Genomic DNA, 23,067 nt, shown 5'->3' on the forward strand with positions numbered 1-23,067 from the left:
GAGCCTAATTACTTCACAACATTTCAGTGGGTTTTGTCATACATTGACATGAATCAGCAATAGAGTTACACGTATTCCCCATCCCAATCCCCGCTCCCACCTCCCTCTCCACCCGATTCCTCTGGGTCTTCCCAGTGCACCAGGCCCGAGCACTTGTCTCATGCATCCAGCCTGGGCTGGTGATCTGTTTCACCATAGATAGTATACATGCTGTTCTTTTGAAATATCCCACCCTCACATTCTCCCACAAAGTTCAAAAGTCTGTTCTGTATTTCTGTGTCTCTTTTTCTGTTTTGCATATAGGGTTATCATTACCATCTTTCTAAATTCCATATATATGCGTTAGTATACTGTATTGGTGTTTTTCTTTCTGGCTTACTTCACTCTGTATAATGGGCTCCAGTTTCATCCATCTCATTAGGACTGGTTCAAATGAATTCTTTTTAATGGCTGAGTAATATTCCATGGTGTATATGTACCACAGCTTCCTTATCCATTCATCTGCTGATGGGCATCTAGGTTGCTTCCATGTCCTGGCTATTATAAACAGTGCTGCGATGAACATTGGGGTGCATGTGTCTCTTTCAGATCTAGTTTCCTCGGTGTGTATGCCCAGGAGTGGGATTGCTGGGTCATATGGCAGTTCTATTTCCAATTTTTTAAGAAATCTCCACACTGTTTTCCATAGTGGCTGTACTAGTTTGCATTCCCACCAACAGTGTAAGAGGGTTCCCTTTTCTCCACGCCCTCTCCAGCATTTATTGCTTGTAGACTTTTGGATAGCAGCCATCCTGACTGGCGTGTAGTGGTACCTCATTGTGGTTTTGATTTGCATTTCTCTAATAATGAGTGATGTTGAGCATCTTTTCATGTGTTTGTTAGCCATCTGTATGTCTTCTTTGGAGAAATGTCTGTTTAGATCTTTGGCCCGTGAATGGACTTCTACCAGGAACTATAACAAGGAAAAACAGAAGAAGAATCAGATTATTTATATCCCACTTGCTCTTCTAAAGTTGAAAAAAACAAAGAGAGACCACTTATGCCTTAAAGATGATGTTACTATTAGGAAACATACAGTGCTTGTCCACACAGTTTTTGTTGTTAAAAGGAATCTGGCAACATTTTCCCTCAACACTCCAAAGGCAATCCTGAGTTCAAATTCCATTCATTTTATATTTTTAAAAAATTTTATTGAAGTATAGTTGATTTACCATGTTGTGTAAGTTTCAGGTATATAGCACAGTGATTCATATATACATGTGTGTATATCCTTTCCCTAAGAGCTTATTATAAAATACTGAGTGTAGTTCCTGAGGTGTACAGGAAGTACACCTTGTTGGTTATCTATTTTATATGTGCTCAGTCGTGTCCAACTCTTTGCAACCCCATGGACTGTAGCCCTTCAAGCTCCTCTGTCCATGGGATTTCCCAGGCAAGAATACTAGAGTGGGTTGCCATTTCCTTCCTCAGGGGATCTTCCTGACCCAGGGATGGAACCCACATCTCTAATGTCTCCTGCATTGGCAGGCAGATTCTTTACCACTGGGGCACCTGGGAAGCCCATTTTATATGTAGCAGTGTGTATATGTTAATACCAAATTCTTTCCCCTTTGGTAACCATAAAGTTTGTTTTCTATGTCTGTGGGTCATTTATTTCATTTCTGAATATGGAGGAAAGAAAACCCATTATCTGTCTAGCATAAGCAATCAGAGCCACTAAGGTCCTGGTTGCACATAAGGCCAGATGCATCAGTCTCAGTAAGTCATATAAGCTGCTGTCCCACCCTCTCTCCCATCCATCCATCTTATACTTAATAAGCAAAGCTGAATGGCATAGCACACAGGAGTACAGATTCTGAAGCCAGACTTCTTTCATTCTCAAAGGCTCTGCCTCAAACACCTATATGACCTTGGGTCAGTTAGCCACTCTGGGCTTAGTTTATCTTGAAACTGGGGATAATGCATACTGAAGATAACTTACGGTGAGGATTAAGTGAATTCAAGAGAGTAACCCATACATAGTAAGCTATTAGCCGAAGTAAAAGAGTGCCCTTCAGTAACGTTCCCGCTAAATAGCCTTTTAAACTTTGATCTATTTAGTGATTTGATGAAAAACTAACAACAACAGCAAGACATATTCCTTGCTTTATCTTTTCTTTAGTTTTCCCAACAATACTCATACCCCAAGAGGAACGTGGCTCAAAACAGGAATGGTTCTGGGCAAAATGAGCAGTCCATTTCCTGGGGCCTGACAGGGTCACTCTGAATGTGACATTCATGTGCTCCCCTGCCTGCTCGGCACCATGGCAGCAGCCAGCCGCTTAGGACCGTGCAAGCTAACACTAGACTTCAGCTGGAAACTTTTTACAGGATCTACAGAGTCTCCCAGGAAAATACCTCTCTCTCTTGCTGTGCTCATGGACCACAAGCACAGACGCAGGGATCATTCACCCAGCCCCTAATACTTAGTTGCCCAAAAAGAAAAAAAGAGACATCCATTTTAAAAATTATATCTCATTCTGTCGCAACAGTAGGAGCTAAAAGAATATAATCTCCAGTTACTCTCAATGCAGAGGAAACTATCAGATAGGTAGTGTGCGGGAGGGAAAAAATCTTTTCCTCCACTCATCTTAGGTTCTCTGGCTATGACCCTGTAAATTAGAATAACGAGAGAAAGACAAATGGTAGTTTATTAGTACGTACATTACACTTACTCACACGGGTACCCAGTAACTCAAAAGGGTGGCTAGAACTTGGGCTTACATAGCATGTTAACAATAACAATAATTAAATGTTCAGACGTGACAATACAAAGGAAAGGGACTTTGAGCTTCTAGGGTTAGGGAGTTGTGGAAGGCAAATAACGTGGGGAGGGTGAGGACTAATGGCAGATGAGCAGTGATTTTAACAAGGTTTGTCTTGCGTGAATTCTTCTGGTGCTGTCTCTGGGCTGATAAGGGTCTAGAATTGTCTCTGGTGACTAGCTTCTGTACTTAACTGAGAGAGGAGGAGGACTCCTTTACAAATTTTTGTCTTGCTTTTAAAGGCAACTATTAAGAGGGCAGAGAGCTTTTCTTATAACTGCTTCTTTTCAATTGCCTTCAGTTCAAAGCCTTGTGTCAGAGTGGCATATCCCGCCACCCTTCAGTAGGCACTTTCTGCTTCATCCTCCAAAAGTTCATTATTGGTCTGCATTACTGCAGCACTCACCAACCAGGCTGAACAGAAGAAAGGTTGGACCACGGTGCTTTAATATTTATTTGGCCGTGTCAGGACTTAGTTGTGGCATGTGGGATCTAGTTCCCTGACCAGGGATCAAACCCATTGAGAGCGTGGAGTGTTTGCCACTGGACCACCCCCGAAGTCCCTGGACCACAGTGCTATAATCCCAGCTCTGCATACCTATGATTTCACCTGTGTATTTCCTTTGCCCTCAGCCTCCCTTAAAAATTCCAGGGGAGACTCCAGATCCCTTCTTCCTGGCCTGTGGCCCCAAATCCTCCTTCTTGGAGCTCAATGCCTACCTTCATTTCTGGGAGTTGCTACCACTGACAGAATATAAGCCATCCCACCTATTTCCTGCCTCTGTGTTTAAGCCAGTATTGGCACTATAGGATATGATGTAATCTGGTGTTACTGGTTCTATGTCTATTACTGGGGTTTCACAGGATGGTTTAGTTGGCAGATGGACAATTTTTTCTGTCTTACAGTCTAAGTTGTGCACTTCTTTAATATATTGAGAAACACATCAGCACAACAAAACTATAATTTGGTAAGTATTTTTGTTTCAAATCAGGCTTTCCTGATAACTCAGTTGGTAAGGAATCCACCTGCAATCAGGAGATCTGGGTTCGATCCCTGGGTTGGGAAGATCCCCTTGAGAAGGGAAAGGCTACCCACTCCAGTATTCTGGCCTGGAGAAATCCATGGACTGTATCATCCAAGGGGTCACAAAGAGTCAGACACCCTCAGTGACTTTCACCTTGCTTGAAATAAGCCCAAACAAACAAAAAATATGGTTATACAATGAAAAATAAATATGTACAGATGATACTTGAAGACAGCACACAAATGAGTGACCTTTCTAGCTACTGTCCTACCCTGTCTATATGGCTGACTCAGGGTCATGGCTGAGAGTAACAGTGTGATTCTGCCTTTTCTATCAGGGAAGAAAATAATTCAGGAAAGGAAGTGATCTCTAACAATGCCCAAGTGTGAGCATTAAATATTATCTGTTTCACTAAAAACTTTAATGAACACTAATGAAATGATACAAATACATGGCTAACATTTCTCCTGACTTGTTATATTTTGTTTTCACTTGGAAAAGGGAATGATTTGTTGCAGGGTTGGAAAAGCTCCATCAGCCTACCAAGATGGGGTTCTGTCACCCACACCTGAGACTCCCCATGCTAAGGGGCCACAAGGCAGAACCCAGGAAAGTTATCCTCAATATTTTACTTGCAAGGCTTGCCCTGTGCCTATGCCAACACTTAGTTAAAATCTGTTGTTGTTTTTTTCCCCAGAGGGCTGAGAAGAGAATGATAACCTTGGTGGCTGGGATGCATTTATAATCAATTTGTATTTCTTGTTAGCAATTTAATTCTCACTATACTATACATACTAGACTGGGGAGAAGTCATACCAAAGAAGATTCTAAAACTCTCATAGTCGGGGTAGGGACAAAACTGAAGTCATCTTATTTAGTTTTCCTTTTGGGTTAATACTTTAGAGGCAGCATTGGAAGAACTAGGAGAAAAGCACTCTCCTTAGATTACTTTGCCTGTTTTGAGTGAGTCCAAGTTAGGACCAAATAGGAAAACAAGAGTCAGAACTAGGCTTTTAGCAACTCACTTTGCAACGATTATATCAAGTGCGGGCCCCAGGTCCGTGCTCCTCACTTGGATGCAGCCCATGGGCAGGGAGCCAGGCATCACCACACAATAAACGTAGCCCCTCTTGCAGGTGGCACTAGCAGTAAAGAACCCACCTGCCAATGCAGGAGACATAAGAGATGCAGGTTCAATCCCTGGGTCAGGAAGATCCCCTGGAGGAGGCAATGGGAACCCATTCCCGTATCTTGCCTGGAGAATCCCTTGGACAGAAGAGTCTGGTGGGCTACAGTTCATAGGGTCATAAAGAGACAGACATGAGTGAGGTGACTTTGCACCCACTCTCTTCCCAATGCTCAAATTAGTTTGTTCTTATTTTCTGTATCAAAGCAAAAATGAATAAACACTGGAATTGAAAATACTGAAGATCTTTTTAAGATTAAGCTACCACATCTGAAAGAAATACTGAATTTGCATCAATCTTGTTTAGGCTAAATCCACCCTACTTCCCCAGAAGGAAACACACCCCTTCAGTCTCCTCTACCTAACAAGGACTTGGGTGAAAAAATGTAAGGAACCCTACCATAACTGAGGCTTGTAACCATCCCCATCTATGTACTTCCTTCTCTCGGTGCTTCTGGCCCGTGGCAGCCTGCTGAGCTTGGCCTTAACTTTGGAGGCCCACAAAGATCTCTTCAGTATCTATAAGGACCTAAATTTAACAAGCCCTTCTTGAAGCCTTCTCTCCACCCTGCAACAGAACACTGCTACTAGCCCTTTCTCCTTCAACACAAATTTCATTCTCTTTAGCTCTCCCAGGCTTGCCGAGACTTTACATTTGATCTCTTATCATAGGATTAAAGACTGCCTCAACTAAAGGACTTTTGCTTCCACAGACGAGAGAGAGGGCCTGCTGCTGTGCATGTTCCCTCGCCCACACGGCCCCTCTGCTGGCGCTTCCTCTCCCAAGACTCCAGAATGTGACTGTAAAGGAAAGCTCGTTGTCTGGCTGCAGGCTCAAAGGTGGGGTTGTGTCCCGCTTTACCCAGATAGATGCAAGGTCCTCGACTCTCCCGCTCTCCTTTCTGCCCATGTCTCACTCCTGGGGTTGAAGTACTATCGTGAATGAATTGGACTAGTTCTAGTTGGTGTCTCAGTACAACTCATAAGGTCTAGTAAATATTCATTTTGTGCTTCTGGGTGATCATTACTATTCTAGATCAGAACTCTTCTCATACATTTAAAGTCAATATTTCTCAGCTTAATTCATCATGTGTCCTTTCAAGTAGGTGACCATATAGCTGATCTGTATATATGCCAAGGTCTCCCATCCTCTACCAACTGCTTAGCAACAAGCAAACTGGGACACGGTCCTTTTTAACTGTAAACATGAATTAGATGCTTGGCACACATGAAGACTTTTAAAATATCGCTTTGTAATGTAATCTGTCATAGTATCTTCATCACTATGCCAACTGGAAGAACTTTACTGTTGCCTCTGATAGGAAATTGCAAACAATGACTAAAAAGAAACCATATTTACTTACATCCTGTTTCCATAGTGCTTGGGAGCAGGAAATAGTTTGGGTATACTACCTAGCAAGTTATGAACGCAAAGATGGCAGACCTTGTTGTGTATTTGTCTGCTCTGGTGGAAGCCTGGTTACGCAGAACAATTTTCCCTTGGCTGTCTTAGGCACAGTCATGTCTGTGTTCAGTGCCCTTGGGGCTTGGTTACACATCAGCCCATCTCTGGCAAACTTCCCCAGCACAAGACTTAACCCACTCTTCTCCCAGGGTCTGTCTCCTTCTTGTTTATGCTGTTACTCTTGCCTTTTCTTTTTAGGGGGAGAAATGGGGACTGATTTTTTTTTTCCATTTTCTCTAGTCCTCTCCTTCCTAAAGAAGGTCTGTCATCAGGCTCTCTTAAGGTCAGCCTTGTTAAATGGACTGGACAGAAGCAAACATTATTCCCCTTCTCCTCATGGTGGTCCTTCCCTTGGCTGTGCTAAAAGTCTCAGAGCTGCCTCTGTTGTCCAAACCCAGATGTAGACCAGCCTGCTTCTGTGTTAGGACTGTGGGCTAGAGGTGCCTTTCTGGATAAAAATTATGAGGAATGTGAGATTCTGCCCCATGGAGCGTGTTTGTCCTTATGCACCTCTGTCCAAGCTTGTTCTCTGTGTCCACATCTCCCCCCACTTCCCTAAAGACTGCAGTGCTGTGTCCACTGGAAAACACTGCCAGTGTCTAAGACAGGGTTTCAGAATTAAAATGCATTCCCCATTATCATGGGAAGTGCAGGACACAATAAGGATGAGACCTTCCTAACCTTTATTCATCACCTTCGGTTTTCCTAACATTCAAAAGCAGAGCGTTTTCTAACAAAGATGATTTCTGAATACTGTGGCTAAGATGGCTTTTTACATACCAATCACAGAACAGAACAGATACAATTTACATGGAGCATTTGTGTCTCTTAAGTCCTGAGAAATTTGGGAAATTAAGAAGATCACCCCTCTCTCGTTTCTTTTAGAAAGCATGTGAAAGCATTCTTTTCCTACTAAATGGATTTAGTCTAACTGCCTAATTTATTATGCTAAAACCATGAAGCAATTTCCTGTTCAAAGCCCGGCTCACAGGCTCTCTGTTGTCAAGTATTTGAATTTCAGATTAGAAATGTGTTCATTTGGATAGCTTGAAAGGAAAGCTTTGTTGTCAGCTTGGCTTTATGTGCTGCCAGAAGCCAAATCCCTCCTCTTCAGCAGTCACCAGCAAAATACCAGACCTCAACTCTAGACTCAGTGTCTTGAAACAAACACAAACACCTCTGGCCTCTGTGGTCAAGGCAGTGCTTAGAGATTTACTTTCCCCAATAATACAATTCTCTCGGCTGACCACTGCTGACAGATAGAAGCACATATTTATTTAGGGGCTCCATTTTACACCCCTTCATTTTCATATCACCATCACACATCAAAAAAAATTTTTGAAGTATTTCTGCCAGAATATATCCTTTAGAGTAGGTTAGTTCTGTTAGTAACAGAGCCCTTTGTTACAGAGCAACGAACTGACTGGGGGCTGTATTTTTGTCAACCTTTGACTACGCTGTTCTACCCACTTGCCATTTCTCATGATGTTTTTCCCTTATTGATCTTAGAAATTTCTACACAGCTCTTCAGAAAGTCAGAGGTCATGCTTCTAAGCTGAAGAAATGAAGTGCAGGATAAAAAGAAAATAGACACTTGACTGGCTAATCATCATGGAGGTTCTGATATTGGGTAGCAATTCAGGCAACCATGTTTTGGAACAAATCTTGGCATTTTGTGAAACTACATTCTCCAACATTGTCAGTTTGATTTAGCGATTCTGCTGTGACCTTCTAATCCCTACTATTAAATACTTGTTGAAGCTTCCCATATGCAGTTATCAATTTAGTCTTTATCTTGTGATACCACCATGCGGTATTTTGTGTCATCACTCAATAACTAGTATTCGTTTGGTGCTTTACAGTTTACATAGTGCTTTCATCAACAGGACCTCATCTGTGTGTTATTTCTATCAGATGAGTCTTTTCTATAAGGAAATATAACTGACAATATGGGAGAATGAAATGGCAACCCACTGCAGTATTCTTGCCTAGAGAATCCCATGGACAGAGGAGCTGGGTGGGCTGCCGTCCATAGGGTCTCATAGAGTTGGACATGACTGAAGTGATTTAGCATGCATGCATGCATTGGAGAAGGAAATGGCAACCCACTCCAGTATTCTTGCCTGGAGAATCCCAAGGACAGAGGAATCTGGTGGGCTGCCGTCTACGGGGTTGCACAGAGCCAGACACGACTGAAGCGACTTAGCGGCAGCAGCAACTGACTATTAGTTTCAGATATACAACATGATTCAGAATTTGCATATATTATGAAATGATCACCTCCGTAAGTATAGTTAACATTCATAATCCCACACAGTTACAATTTTGTGTGTATGTGATGAGAACTTTTAAGATTTACTCTTAGCATCTTTCAGGTACACAATACAACTGTTAACTACAGTCACTATGCTGTATGTTACATATGTATGACCTCTTACCTGGAAGTCTGTACCTTTGGACTCCCTTCATCCATTTTATCAATTCCAACCCCCCATGTCTGGCAACCACCAGTCTCTTCTCTTTCTATGAGCTCAGTTTGAGTTTGTTTTTCTAGAGTCATATAAATGAGATTCTATATTTGTCTTCATCTGATTTATTTCACGTAACATATCTTTAAGGTTCATCCATGTTATCACAAATGACAAGACTTCATTCTTTTTTATGGCTGAGTAGTAGTCTACTGTGTGTGTATCACATTTTTTAAAATCAATTCATCCACTGACAAGACAGATTGCTTCCTTATTTGGCTGCTGCATTGAAACTGGGGGTGCATATGTCTCGAGTTAGTGGCTTTGTTTTCTTCAAATAAATACTAGAAATAGAATTGTTGGCTCATATGGTAATTCTAATTTTCTGAAGAACCTTCATACAGGTTTTCATAGTAGTTGCCCTAATTTACATTCCTACCAACAGTCCACATCCTTACCAACACTTGTTTTAAGTGTCTTCTTGAGGATAACCATTCTAGCAGGCGTAGGCAGTTTCTCTTGTGGTTCCGATGTGCATTTTCCTGATGATTAGTGATTTTGAGCATCTTCTCATGTGCCAGCTGGCCATTTCTGTGTCTTCTGTGGAAAACAGTTTCCTCAAAGATCCACTTCTTGGCTTTCAATCTCACTTATAACCCTTGACCTACTTTATTCTGCAAGGTTGTTTCTGGAGTTTTCCTGAATTGACAACTAAGGTATATATAGTCAGTCAGTCAGTTCAGTCACTCAGTCATGTCTGACTCTTTGGGACCCCATGGACTGCAGCACACCAGGCTTCCCTGTCCATCACCAACTCCCAGAGCTTGCTCAAACTCATGTCCATTGAGTCAGTGATGCCATCCAACCATCTCATCCTCTGTTGTCCCCTTCTCCTCCTGCCTTCAGTCTTTCCCAGCATCAGGGTCTTTTCCAATGAGTCAGTTCTTCGCATCAGGTGGCCAAAGTACTGGAGTTTCAGCTTCAGCATCAGTCTTTCCAATATACCTTTTAAGGTATAGGACTTTTTAAAACTTATAATCCAAAAAATTTGCATGCTGATCCAATACAGTAAGTCCCCTACATGTGAATCTTCAAGTTGCAAACTTTCAAAGATGCAAACATGTGTTCACATGTCCACTTACATAAGTTAGTTCATGTATTTGGCATTATCTGTAAAAGTTGGGTACTGAGGCTAATTTTGTTGTGCTTGCGAAGAACCCAGAGATATGAATGCACTCTCAGGACGGAACTTATTTGTATGTAGGGGACTTACTGTATTCAGTTTCATCCTGAGAGGAAACCCACAGTCGACACATTAATCATTCAAAGACAAAAACGTCTCAAACACAGGAAAAACCTGTTCCCTACCATAACAGACATTTTCAAGCATATATGTTGTCATTTTTACTGATTTTATATTAAAAAAAAAAGATTCAAAACAGATACCTACTCTTTCTCTTTCATTTTTTCATGGTATAATCTTTGTCCTCCTCTTCTTTCCAGAGTGACTCTGACTTTAGTCCTTAAAATTTTTCTTCCTGTGTAGGATTAAACAAGGTGACTAGTTTAGCCTCTGCCAGTGGTGACTTCTGAGGTCACACATGCTCTCTCTGTCCCCAATGCCAGGCTGACTGGCAATGATTGCAGGTGCTCAGCTTATCCTGTCTCTCATGGTCTACATGCCTTTCTGATTTGCCACCTCCTCCAAGAACTCGTCTTCATAGTGCTGGCCCACAGTGAATTTTCCTGTACATGTGGCATGTGTTTATCTCATTTTTATTTTCTATTACTAATAATATTTAACCTTCCATGACTTTGTCATCTTTCTCCTACTGGATTGCTCCTCTGTGAAGTGAGTGAAAGTCACTCAGTCATGTCCGACTCTTTGCAACCCCATGGACTACAGCCTGCCCAGCTCCTCTGTCCATGGAATTCTCCAGGCAAGAATACTGGAGTGGGTTGCCATTTCCTTCTCCAGAGGATCTTCCTGACCCAGGGATTGAACCCGGATTTCCAGCATCGCAGGTGCACTCTTTACCGTCTGAGCCACCAGGGATTGCTACTCTATTAAGAACCAAATAGTGAGCAAATTATATCGATCGCTGGGTCCCTCATGACTAGCGCAGAGGAGCTTGTATTACAGAGTTATAGAATGGGCGTGGAAAGCCTAACTGGTGAGCCATCTGTGCTAAGGGGTTTGTGCTACAGCTGGGAGATGAGAAGGAGTGGACAAGCATGTCTTGGAAGACCCAGTTTTTTCGAGGCAAATCACTAACCAGTCATTTTGTGGCAGGGCTATAGTTAAGTATAAAGTTACAGCTACAGGCAGTCATACTTTCTCTTCCCCTGTTCTCCCACTACAGGTTCAGAGATGAGCACGGTGATAAAAAGGGGAAGGAGACACCCTGAGTCCCTGCCCAGCTCTTGCTTGTGAACGGTAGCACTGCTGGGCAGCAGAGGTGCCTGAACACCTCCAGAAGCAGTTGCCGTCACAGCTGACGGCTTTTCATACTCTTCCCCAGCTCCCCTTTGCCGCCCTACAGTGGCAACAACCTGCTTCTCAAATGCCCCTGCAAGCTCTGCCCTACCCTCACCCATCAGCCTTAGTGCTTCAGGAGAGCTGGGAGCTAGTCAGCTCTAACCTTTCCTTTCTCTCTTCTGGATCCTTAGATATTTCCCTGTCTTCTCTGAAACTGCATAAGACCTCATTCCTGTAATGAATCTTTATCCCACAATAAATTGCTTTGGTTTCCTTAGCTGAATGCCAGTGGCTTCGGTCACATAGCTAATAAATGTGGGGTTTCTTGATGAGCTGTGGCAGACACTGTTGTGCTGTCTTAGCAGATGACAGAGTTTGGGGAGACAGATAATTTCATGCCTCATCCCTTTGTTCCGTGTGACCAGATGTACTGATTTAAAATAAAATCAACTGATCCAAGTCATGAGTGTTTTGGTGACCACTGAGAAGGCTTAACATTTATATGATTATAACAAGATAAAAGCAGACATTACTTTTAACTTCTTTAGCCAATTAAAATAATGATTTTATTTAAGATTTAATGACAAAATGTCACCATTTGGAAGAGCTTGGAATGATAAAAGGTGATCTTTCTTATCATTAGCAATATAGGTTCTTAGTCTATGCATGAAAACACAATTTAATATATATCATCCTGAGACCTAGTCTATTTCTAGAATTTGAAATCCTTAAGAGTTTTTGCATCAGTAAAATATGTGATCTTTTTAGCCAACTTTCCCTTACAGCTTTTCTGAGATCCTTATTTAAACAGAGCGGGTATCACTGATGGGATGAAAATATGTTATACTGAAGTACAAAATAGTAAAGTCTATGAAAGTGAAAGCTGAGGCATAGAAGAAAAGAATGAAGATACAGGTACCAGCAGACCAGTGTGATAACCTATGGTCTGGCGCACTCAATGAGAGGGTGGAAGAGGGAGCTTGTACTGTGGCCACAAGCAGTGCGCTGGGGCATAATCCACAGCTAGCTTTGATCTCTGAGAGAGCATAAAAAGAACAGTTGGTACTGATGGGCGTGTTCCCTGAGTGTTACAAGTAAGAACATTCCTCTCTAGATGTGCTCTTCACTAGATGATAAAGTCACCTCTAGACTAAAAGCCCAGGGCTCCGTCTTTCTTGTCTTTATACCCTAGCCCATTTCTACTGCAGAAGTAACACATTTAATGATAGTCAATAAATGTTCTTAAGTGAAGAAATATGTCCTTGGAAGATGTAAGTTATTTGAGATGCCAAAGTAAGGCTCAGACTCATTTAAGAGATGTTCAAATACATTCAAGATTTATTCACAGCACTATGTACCACTTACTCCCCAAGACCCCTTATTTGTCGACATCCAGCAATCTCATACAATTCTAAAGGACCATCAAATGATCAAGCCTTTTTGCTTTTAAGCATTTTCTAAGCTTAATGTATTAAAAACCTCTAAACCTTGACAACAAGAGGGGATTAATACAGATACAAGTCCCATATTTATTTCTACAGGTACAGTTGCCAGGCAACCATCACATTACAACACACAGGACTGTCATTATGGATCCATCTTTTCCTGTAACTCCTTTACTGCCAAAGTGAAAAGCAGTGCAGACAACAATGTCACTTAAAAGGATTCATCCTCCAGGCACTCTTACTGGATAAAATCTTGTGTTGTAGAAACTGCAGAATAGTCTGGAGCTGGCAAAGATGATGCCATGCTTTTAGAGTATTCCTTTTCAGTATAGAAAATGCACTTACATTAAGAAAAGACTGACTAAAAAGATAATTCAGAGTAGTAAACTTTGAAGTTAGTGAAGTAAATTATTTCTCATAAATTAATATAAGACACCAGGGGTCCCATGTACAGCAGAAGAGGTGCTGTCTTATTCATACTCCGGTAACTGCTCAAGCTTTCCTCCATGGTAATTTCATCCATACCACTCACAGGATGACAATTTTATATCATAAGAGGTCCCCCGGTAGTGGATATTAATTTATAGTAGAGGAGAACAGCAGGGAGAATTTTTTGTGTGCTACTTGCCAGTAAAGCACACAAACTGCTCCCTTGAGGAACATATGGTTATATATTAAAACATTAGTGATGACACTAGAGTTAATAAGAGATATAATATACAATACAACCATATAGTGTATTTATTAATAGTCCACAAAAATATTATAGATCCTAAAGAAAAGCTCCCAGGATAAATTGTGTTCTATTCTTTCTTATAGTTTAAAAACACATCATCTTCAAAAATATGCAGCACTTCCCCAATGGGATTCACAATTATCTGAGGTCAAATATCTGAACTATTATTTTTTTCCAATGAAGCAGAAACAATAACATCTTTATTGTTGTCTCTAAAGCATAACAGAACTGCTAGTAACCAAGGGATGAAATAAATGTTTCCAAAATAATAAAGAGCATCAAGCTAGATTACTGGTTTCTATAGTTCCTTAAATGAAACATATTCCACATGCAAAATATTTTCAGTGTGGTGCCTCAAATAAAAACACATAATAAATCTACATCAGGCAATCAAGAAAAACTAATTTAGGACCTATCTAATGCAAAGGACTTTTATATTGTGAGCAAGATCTAGCCACAATGGTGTATATAACCAACATTTTAAAAATCTATCCCTTGTAATTCAAGGACTTTGGAATAGTTTGGAAAAACAATTTCAAATGGGAAAATATAATTTTCCTTTTTGGAGCTCAGAAAGTACTAATGCCCAGGTAGAAGTTAAATGGTATATATTGAAAGGACACATAGTAAAATAGTGATGTTGTCTAGAACAAATCAGGTATACTTCATTCAAGGCAAGCTCTACCTTCAGTGATGAGCCAGAGCAGTTGTCATGTTCCTAGAGAATAATATCTTATTTGTCACAGCCAATAAGTTAGTGTATAGAAATGCAACAGATTTCTGTGTAATAATTTTGTATCCTGCAACTACCAAATTCACTGTTGAGTACAGGCAGTTTTCTGATAGGATTTTCTATATATATATTTCATGTCATCTGCAAACAGTGAGTTTTCCATCTTTGTTTCCAATTTGGATTCCTTTTTTTTTTTCTTTGATTGCCATGGCTAGGACTTCCAAAACTATGCTGAAGAAAAGTATATGAGAGTGGCCATGCTTGTCTCGTTCCTGACTTTAGTGCCTGTGTGTGCGCGTGCTCAATTGTGTCTGACTCTTTGTGACCTCATGGACTGTAGCCTGTCAGGCTCCCCTGTCTGTGGTTTTCAGGCAAGAATGGAGTGGTTGCCATTTCCTCCTCCAGGAGATCTTCCTGACCCAGAAACCTAACTTGTATCTCTTGCATTGGCAGGCTGATTCTTTTTTTTTTTTTTTTTTTAATTTTAATTGGAGGCTAATTACTTTACAATACTGTAGTGGTTTTTGCCACACATTTGACATAAATCAGCCATGGGTGTACATGTGTCCCCCATCCTGAACTCCCCTCCCACCTCCCTCCCCATCCCATCCCTCTGGGTTGTCCCAGTGCACCAGCTTTGAGTGCCCTGTTTCATGCATCGAACTTGGACTGGTCATCTGTTTCACATATGGTAATATACATGTTTCAATGCTATTCTCTCAAAGCATCCCACCCTTGCCTTCTCCCACAGAGTCAAAGTCTGTTCTTTATATCTGTGTCTCTTTTCCTGTCTCATATATAGCGTCATCGTTACCATCTTTCTAAATTCCATATATACGCATTAATATACTGTATTGGTGTTTTTCTTTCTGACTTACTTCACTCTGTGTAATAGGCTCCAGTTTCACCCACCTCATTAGAACTGGTTCGAATGTGTTCTTTTTAATAGCTGAGTAATATTCCATTATGTATAAGTACCACTGCCTTCTTATCCATTCATCTGCTGATGGACATTTAGGTTGCTTCCATTTTCCTAGCTATTGTAAAACAGTGCTGCAATGAACATTGGGGTACACATGTCTCTTTCAATTCTGGTTTCCTTGGTGTGTGTGCCCAGCAGTGGGATTACTGGGTCATATGGAAGTTCTATTTCCAATTTTTTAAGGAATCTCCACACTGTTCTCCATAGTGGCTGTACTAGTTTGCATTCCCACCATCAGTGTAAGAGGGTTCCCTTTTCTCCGTACCCTCTCCAGCATTTTGCTTGTAGACTTTTTGATAGTAGCCATCCTGACCGGTGTGAGATAGTACCTCATTGTGGTTTTGATTTGCATTTCTCTGATAATGAGTGATGTTGAGCATCTTTTCATGTGTTTGTTAGCCATCTGTATGTCTTCTTTGGAGAAATATCTGTTTAGGTCTTTGCCCATTTTTTGATTGGGTTGTTTATTTTTCTGGTATTGAGCTGCATGAGCTGCTTGTATATTTTTGACATTAATTCTTTGTCAGTTGCTTCGTTTGCTATTATTTTCTCCCACTCTGAAGGCTGTCTTTTCACCTTGCTTATAGTTTCCTTCAGTGTGCAAAAGCTTTTAAGTTTAATTATGTCCCATTTGTTTATTTTTGCTTTTATTTCCATTAAAAGGAAAGGTGGGAGGTGGGTCATAGAGGATGCTGTGATTTATGTCAGAGAGTGTTTTGCCAATGTTTTCCTCTAGGAGTTTTATAGTTTCTGGTCTTACATTTAGATCTTTAACCCATTTTGAGTTTATTTTTGTGTATGGTGTTAGAAAGTGTTCTAGTTTCATTCTTTTACAAGTGGTTGACCAGTTTTCCCAGCACCACTTGTTAAAGAGATTGTCTTTTCTCTATTGTATAGTCTTGCCTCCTTTGTCAAAGATAAGGTGTTCATAGGTGCATGGATTTATCTCTGGGTTTTCTATTTTGTTCCATTGATCTATATTTCTGTCTTTGTGCCAGTAATTCTTTACCACTAAGCCACCTGGGAAGGGAATGCTTTCAGCATTATTGTGTTGAGGTAGGTTCTCTCTATGCCCACCTTCTGTAAAGTTTTTATCATACATGGGTGTTAAAAGATTTTTGTCAAAATCTTTCTGCATCTATTGAGATGATTGTACAGTTTTTATTCAATTTGTTAATATGGTATATCACACTGATTGATTTGTGGATACTGAATAATCCTTGCATCCCTGGGATAAATCCCACTTGATCATGGTGTATGATCCTTTTAATGTGCTCTGTACCATGCCCAAAGGGAGCAGCCTGCCAAGAACTCTCTCTCTGATTACAATCCCATGAAATTCAGGAATGCAAGCCCCTCTGCCAAGCAAAGCCAGGTGTCCCCTAGGTGGCACCTGTAAGAACTAGGGTAACGGGTGCATGTGAAAGCTTCCCTCCAGAAGACACTGGTGTTTAGGAGTGTGGCAGAGGGAGACCACAAAGACGGCACCCACTTGCTGGAGCAAGACAGAAGGTAAAGCTGGTGCCCCGGAAACCTCCAGATTCTTGTTAAATTAGATGCCTGCACCGCAGGCCAACGCTTTATGGTAAGTACAACGCTTTGAGGATGGGTGAGTGAGTCCTTGTGTACAAATTCTTAAGAGCCATTTCTCAGTTTACTATGGCCTTGAGGGTCTCATGGATGCAAGCCCTGTTGGTTTTTGAGAGAAAGATGTTTTCAGCACTTGTTTCTCAGGTGCAGGTCTTAAAAGTTGGGGTGCCTCATCTGGGGAGAAAGTCCAGGTTTGAGTTCCATCCCAAATGTAGGTCACATGGTAGGGTTGTGTCTCAGCCTCTCCTAACTGCTTCCATTGGTTTTTCTCTTGCCAGATATCTGAGTCATCTAGGCTTCCCCAGTTGGCTCACTGATAAAGAATCCACCTTCAATGCAGGAGCCCTGGGCTACAGTCCATGGGGTCACAAAGGAGTCAAGACATCACTGAGTGACTCAACAACAACAATAGGAGTCATTCAGCTAGCTTGCAAGTATTTCTTCAAAAGAAATTGCTCAGTATGTGGTTGTATATTTGGTGTGTCCCAGGAAGGAGGCAAGTTCAGGATATGCCAACATCACCACCTTGAACCAGAACCTCTTACTCAAAGCTGTAAAGTGTATATCCTTTACAAGTCTAGGCCAGCTGAAAGATCACAATGACGACGACACCACAGTTGGGCAAGCCAGTTATTATCAACAACAAAAGGGTTACATGTGATATTCTTCCTGCCATTCAAACATGTCTGACATTTTCTCCAAACACTCCTTCATATAGAGTAGTGGTTCCTCTTGTTCAGAGTTCATCCTGGTCAGCCTCATATATTCTATGATTACAGCTCACATCAGCAAGTTCCCAGTACCAGCCCAGATCTGTGTCCATGGCTCCGTATCTCATTTCCCAGTAGCTTACTGGTTAGGACTCATTATGCCCCATGGGCAACTTCAAACATTGTCTCAATTCATGGTACTATCATTCACCCAAACACTTTTATTTCTTATAATTAGAACTGTGAGAATCACATCTGCCTCACAGAGTTGCTCTGAAGATGAAGCTCTCTAATCTGGTGTAAAATAGTAGGTATTCACTACCTATTAGCTGCCATTACCAATAATATTACTTATTATTAACTAAACTTCCAGCACCTTGTATCTTTTTAAATGTTGTCTGATTTTTAAATGTCCCCAAAGCTTCATATTTTTCTTTTTCTCTACCTTCTGTGCAAGTAATTTAGTGACACTTTTTCATCTCTGCTCAGAATTGTTTGAATAACTCCCATGCTCAAAAATAATTATTTCAGCAGGATCAACTCCAGAGTCCTTAACACCTTGTGCTCAGTCGTGCCCAACTCTTTGCTACCCTGCTGACTATAGCCTGCCAGGCTCCTCTGTCCATGGGATTCTCCAGGCCAGAATACTGGAGTGGGTTGCCATCCCCTCCTCCAGGGGATCTTCCCAACCCAAGAACCGCACCCAGGTCTCTGGCATTGCAGGTGGATTCTTTACCGTCTGAGCCACCAGGGAAGCCCCCTTAAACTTGTTATGTGATAGTTTTACACAGTGGGCCCAGCCTAGTTTCTCAGCCTCATTGACTGCATCCCAGAATGTTCCTCAACACTTTCTGGCCCTTCATACGGCACACTCCCTTTGCATTCACTGCTTCCTCTGCTGGGAGCATGGGTGATTCTCTTTTCCCCTGTAATGCCATTCTCACTGCTCTATGAGTCTGACTGCTAAGGACTCAATCACCTGGTTACCTTAAATGTCTTTTTTTGTTGTTGTTGAGTTGAGCCAATGAGAGCACCTGCAAGAGATCCAACGACAGAAAGAGAGCAAGCTCTGGGTGTTCACTTATTCGCTTCTTCCCTACCACAGTTTTGGGCTTGGTGGTACCCTTTAGTAAATACAGCTTCTCTCAAGTGGTCCATCCTTTGCAGCTACAACTTGGAAGCAGGATCTAATCACATCACTGTTTTTAGGCCTTGCAATAATGCTGCCTTCCTGTTATTACTGGCATCTTCATTTAAAAATATCTTCAAAAATCCTAGCCTATGGGAATTTGAGCTCGTCTCCTCTTAAGAGCACACTCGAGTTACAGCTATCAATATTTACAAAACAACCATCAGGAGAAAAGACTGGACTCAACCAGAAACAAAGAATCTTCCACAAAAGAAGAAGAAACCACAGCAATACAGGTAGGAATAAGCAGAGTCATGATACAGTCAGTCCCATACCCAAGGGTTGGTGACTCACAAGTGAGAGAATAATTAAGATTGCAGAGATTCTCCCAAAAGAGTGAGGCATCTGAGCCACACATCAGACTTCCCAACCTGGGTGTCCTGTGCCAGGCAGATGACCCCAAGAACATCTCACTTTGAAGGCCAGTGGGGCTTTACTTTCAGGAGTCCCAGAAGTGTGTGTGTGCGTGCATGCTCAGTCATGGCTGTAGCCCGCCAGGCTCCTCTGTCCATGGAATTTTCCAGGCAAAAATAATGGAGTGGGTTGCCGTTTCCTACTCCAGGTGGTCTTACTGCAATCCATCTACTGGTGGGTGAGTCTGGAGCATAAGACTTTGTATGCATCCTATAAGACTGGAATTTCTGTCGGCCAAGGGAGATAGAAATTCCAGTCTTACAGAATGTACACAAGGTCTCCAGATCCACCCACCAGTAGACAGGCTGCATTAAGACCCCAAAACCCAGCTCTACTCACCAGGGGCAGGCACTAGTCCCCAGATCCCTGAGCCAGCCCACCATCTACCCTGCTAGTCTCACGCACCAGCTGAGAAAGGTGTTAAAGATGTAAATGTAAGACTGGGATGCTGTAACACCTCCAGAGAAAAAGAAAGGGAGCACACTTTGAATAAATCGCAGCAATATGTACCATGTGGTCCACCAATTCCATTCCCAGGTATATATGCCAAAGAAAATGAAAAAACATTAATTCAAAAAATACAAGCATCCCTATGTTCATATAGCATCATTATTTATAACTGCCAAGATACAGACGCAACCTACCTGGCTTTCAACAAATCAATGATGTATGGCAGAAAACCACAAAATTCTGTAAGGCAATTATCCTTCAATTAAAAAATTTTAATTGTGCAGTATATATACACACAAGGGATTATTACTCAACTATAAAAAAAATGACATTTTGCTATCTGCAACAACATGGGTGTACTCGGAGGGCATTATGCTTAGTGATACAACTCAAAGACAAAAATCGCATGATATCACTTATATGTAGAATCTAAAATCTTCTCAAATAGTGAATATAACAGGAGAAACAGGGAAAACAAACTAGTGGCTACCAGTGGGGAGAGGGAAAGAGCAAGATCAGGGTATGGGATTAAGAGAGACAAACTACTGTGTCTAAAATAGAGCTACAAGGATATATTCTACAGCACAGGGAATATAGCCAATATCTTATAATAACTATAAATGGTGTGTAAGGTTTAAAAATTGTGAATTACTATATTGTATACTATACTGAAACTTACATAATATTTTTAAAAACATTATTTTAAATAAAAAAGATTTTAAAATATCCTAGCTAACCTGCCAAAATATATGAGAAAAGAGCAGATAAACTCAAGTTGAGGGATAGTCCATAAAATAACTAGCCTCATCTCTCTAAAAATGTCGAGTTTTTATACACAAACACACCCTTCTCCACCCCAAAGTAACTGAGCAACTGTTCTAGATTCCAGGAGACCACAGAGATGTGATAGATTACAGAAACTGTGTCTTAAGGTTTCTGAAATTTGATAATCACACCCCTAATCATGTAAGAAAATGTTCTCATTCTCAGGAAATATATAGGGATAGTCTTGCTGCCTATAAATTATTCTCCAACAATTTAAGGAAAATGTACATATATATATATATATATACACACACACACACACACACACACACGCGCGTGTATGTTCATATATTATACTATACTGCATATATAGAGAGAGAGAAAGTAGAGAAATCAAATGTTTATATTTAGTGGATCCTGGCAGATACACCTGTTGAAACTCCACTTATCCATAGACAATCAAATTTACCCTTATCTTTCTTTTAATAATGATATCAATAAAGCATAATATTATTCTTTATATCCAATTCTCATTTTATCCTTATGACACTCTATGAAAAGCACCTCTTGAAAACCCAGAGGACTGAGGTAAATCCTGAAGCATGGGTCTGTTTGTCTCCATGGTGCAAGTTTTTGAGCCTGCTGCTGCCTTCTGCCCTGGACAATATTTGATACCCTGTCTCCCACGCTTCCTGAGCACTTGGCACATATGTCTTCTACTGTATTTATCTTGTGATACTGTATTTTTTTTTAAAACATGTGCATCTTAAGGTTGGAGGTAAGCACAAAGTCTGATGCAATAATAAAGTCAAGGAAGGAAGTGTGTGCACACCCCTGCAGGAAAGACACTTCACTGCACCCTGGAGTGGATGGCAGAGACATCATTGTTTACAACTGCCCTGTCACCATGACAGCGACTCTCCACCTGTGGCTGCTGAGCACCTGAAATGTGTGGCTAGTCAGCATGAACTGAGATGTGGTGTAAGTATATGTGCACATGAGTATTTACTGTGAGCCATCGTTTTGAAAAAAATTGTACAATATCATTTTTTTTTTCACATTGATTCCCCACTGAAATATTACTTTGGATGTATTGGTTTAAATAAAATACATTAAAATTAATTTTACATTTCTTTTTTTTTTAACATGCTGACTGTAAATTTAAAACTACACATGTACCTCACAGTATGTTTCTTCTGATAGTGCAGGTCGACACAGATGAGCAAGCTGCTTTGCTCACTCTGATCACTGAGTAACAGGAGCAGCAAGTTATTTTGCCTTCTTCATTCCTTCTGAAAACTAAGAGTGAGGTCCACTGGGGCAGGATTCTTGAACTGTAATGTACGTGTAACTCACCAGCAGACAGTCTGATCACTGGGTCTGAGGCAGGCCTGTGACTCTGCATTTCTAACAAGCTCCCCGGTGCTGCTGCTGGCCCAGGAGCAGAGGGTGACTAAGGCAAGTCAGGCTTTAATATGATGCAGGTGTTGGCATATAAATGTTTCATTAACCTAAGCAAAGTCAAATATTAGGAAGTCTAATTGCTGGTGACCACCTCTGGCTACATCAGTTGAGTCTTAAAAATGTGATTTCCCCAAATCTACAGTATGAGTTACCACACTATTAATAAATGCTTGCAAAAGGAAACAGACCTATTAAGACCATGTTAGATGATACAGAATTATGCTAGCCCTTTTTCTAAAATCACACATCATATTTTAACAACTGCAGCTTTGCCTCAGGGGATGTGATAGCAAGTCCACAGGACTTAAGTTCCCAAATTCTAGCATTAGGGATGTACTTTAGACATTTGGAGGTAGACAGAAAAAAAAGACGTTATCCTGTGGGCCTATAATTTTATTTAAATATTTCTATATCTCAATATGTATTTTTAATGAAAAGCATCCCTTGTCCTATCAATTTTTGGATAATAGTACACACAAGTTAATGTTGACCAAGAACTATGTTATACAGCACAACAAACGGCAACCACAGCTGGAGCAGTAACAAGAAAGTTCCCGAAGCTATCACACGCCCAACCATGTAGTACGCCAAGACAGTAAGGAGGGGTGCAGGGGACTCGTGAAACACCCTCAGTCTCAGTCACGAGAGGGACGGAGGAGTCTCTACACAGTGTGGTGCGAATGATATTCAAGTTTCCTTTTAGAAATGGTAGTAACGGGAATATTTCTGTAGACTTATTAATAATATTAGTCTTACCCTTGGCTCAGCTGGTAAAGGATCTGCCTGCCCTGCAGGATACAGATTCAATCCCTGAGTCGGGGAGATGCCCTGGAGAAGGAAACGGCAGCCTACTCCAGTATTCTTGCCTGGAGAATCCCATCAACAAAGGAGCCTGGCAGGCTACAGTCCATGGGGTCAGAAAGAGTCGGACATAACTTAACGACTAAAGAGCGAAGAAGAAGAAAGAACAAAACAAAAAGTCTTATCTTACATCACACTGAGTTGGACTGACTCTTCCTGTGTAATGAGGTAAAGATTATCCTCACTGTGTACCACAGGAGACGAGAGATTAGAGAGAGCCAAGACTTGAATCCAGGACTTGACCACTAAGTCCCTTTCCATTTCCATCACCACCACATGAACTTTTGGTAAAAAGCAAAAG

The 23,067-nt window shown here is 41.1% G+C and overlaps 1 long non-coding RNA gene across 2 annotated transcripts in view; it reads right to left on the reverse strand.

Moving 5' to 3' along the window:
* Positions 1–247: 247 nt before the first annotated feature.
* Positions 248–23,067, reverse strand: part of LOC133061318 (uncharacterized) — a 104,987-nt gene continuing 82,167 nt past the window's right edge. Inside the window, exons 3-4 of one of the 2 annotated variants that reach the window (XR_009693975.1) lie at positions 10,399–10,486; positions 248–952 (exon numbers count right to left, since the gene is read on the reverse strand). This is a non-coding gene — a long non-coding RNA (uncharacterized LOC133061318). The remainder of the gene's footprint in view (positions 953–10,398; positions 10,487–23,067) is intronic. The other variant, XR_009693974.1, reaches the window with a different exon arrangement.

The sequence above is a fragment of the Dama dama genome, chromosome 9 (assembly GCF_033118175.1).
Source record: "Dama dama isolate Ldn47 chromosome 9, ASM3311817v1, whole genome shotgun sequence".
NCBI classification, from domain to species: Eukaryota; Metazoa; Chordata; class Mammalia; order Artiodactyla; family Cervidae; genus Dama; species Dama dama.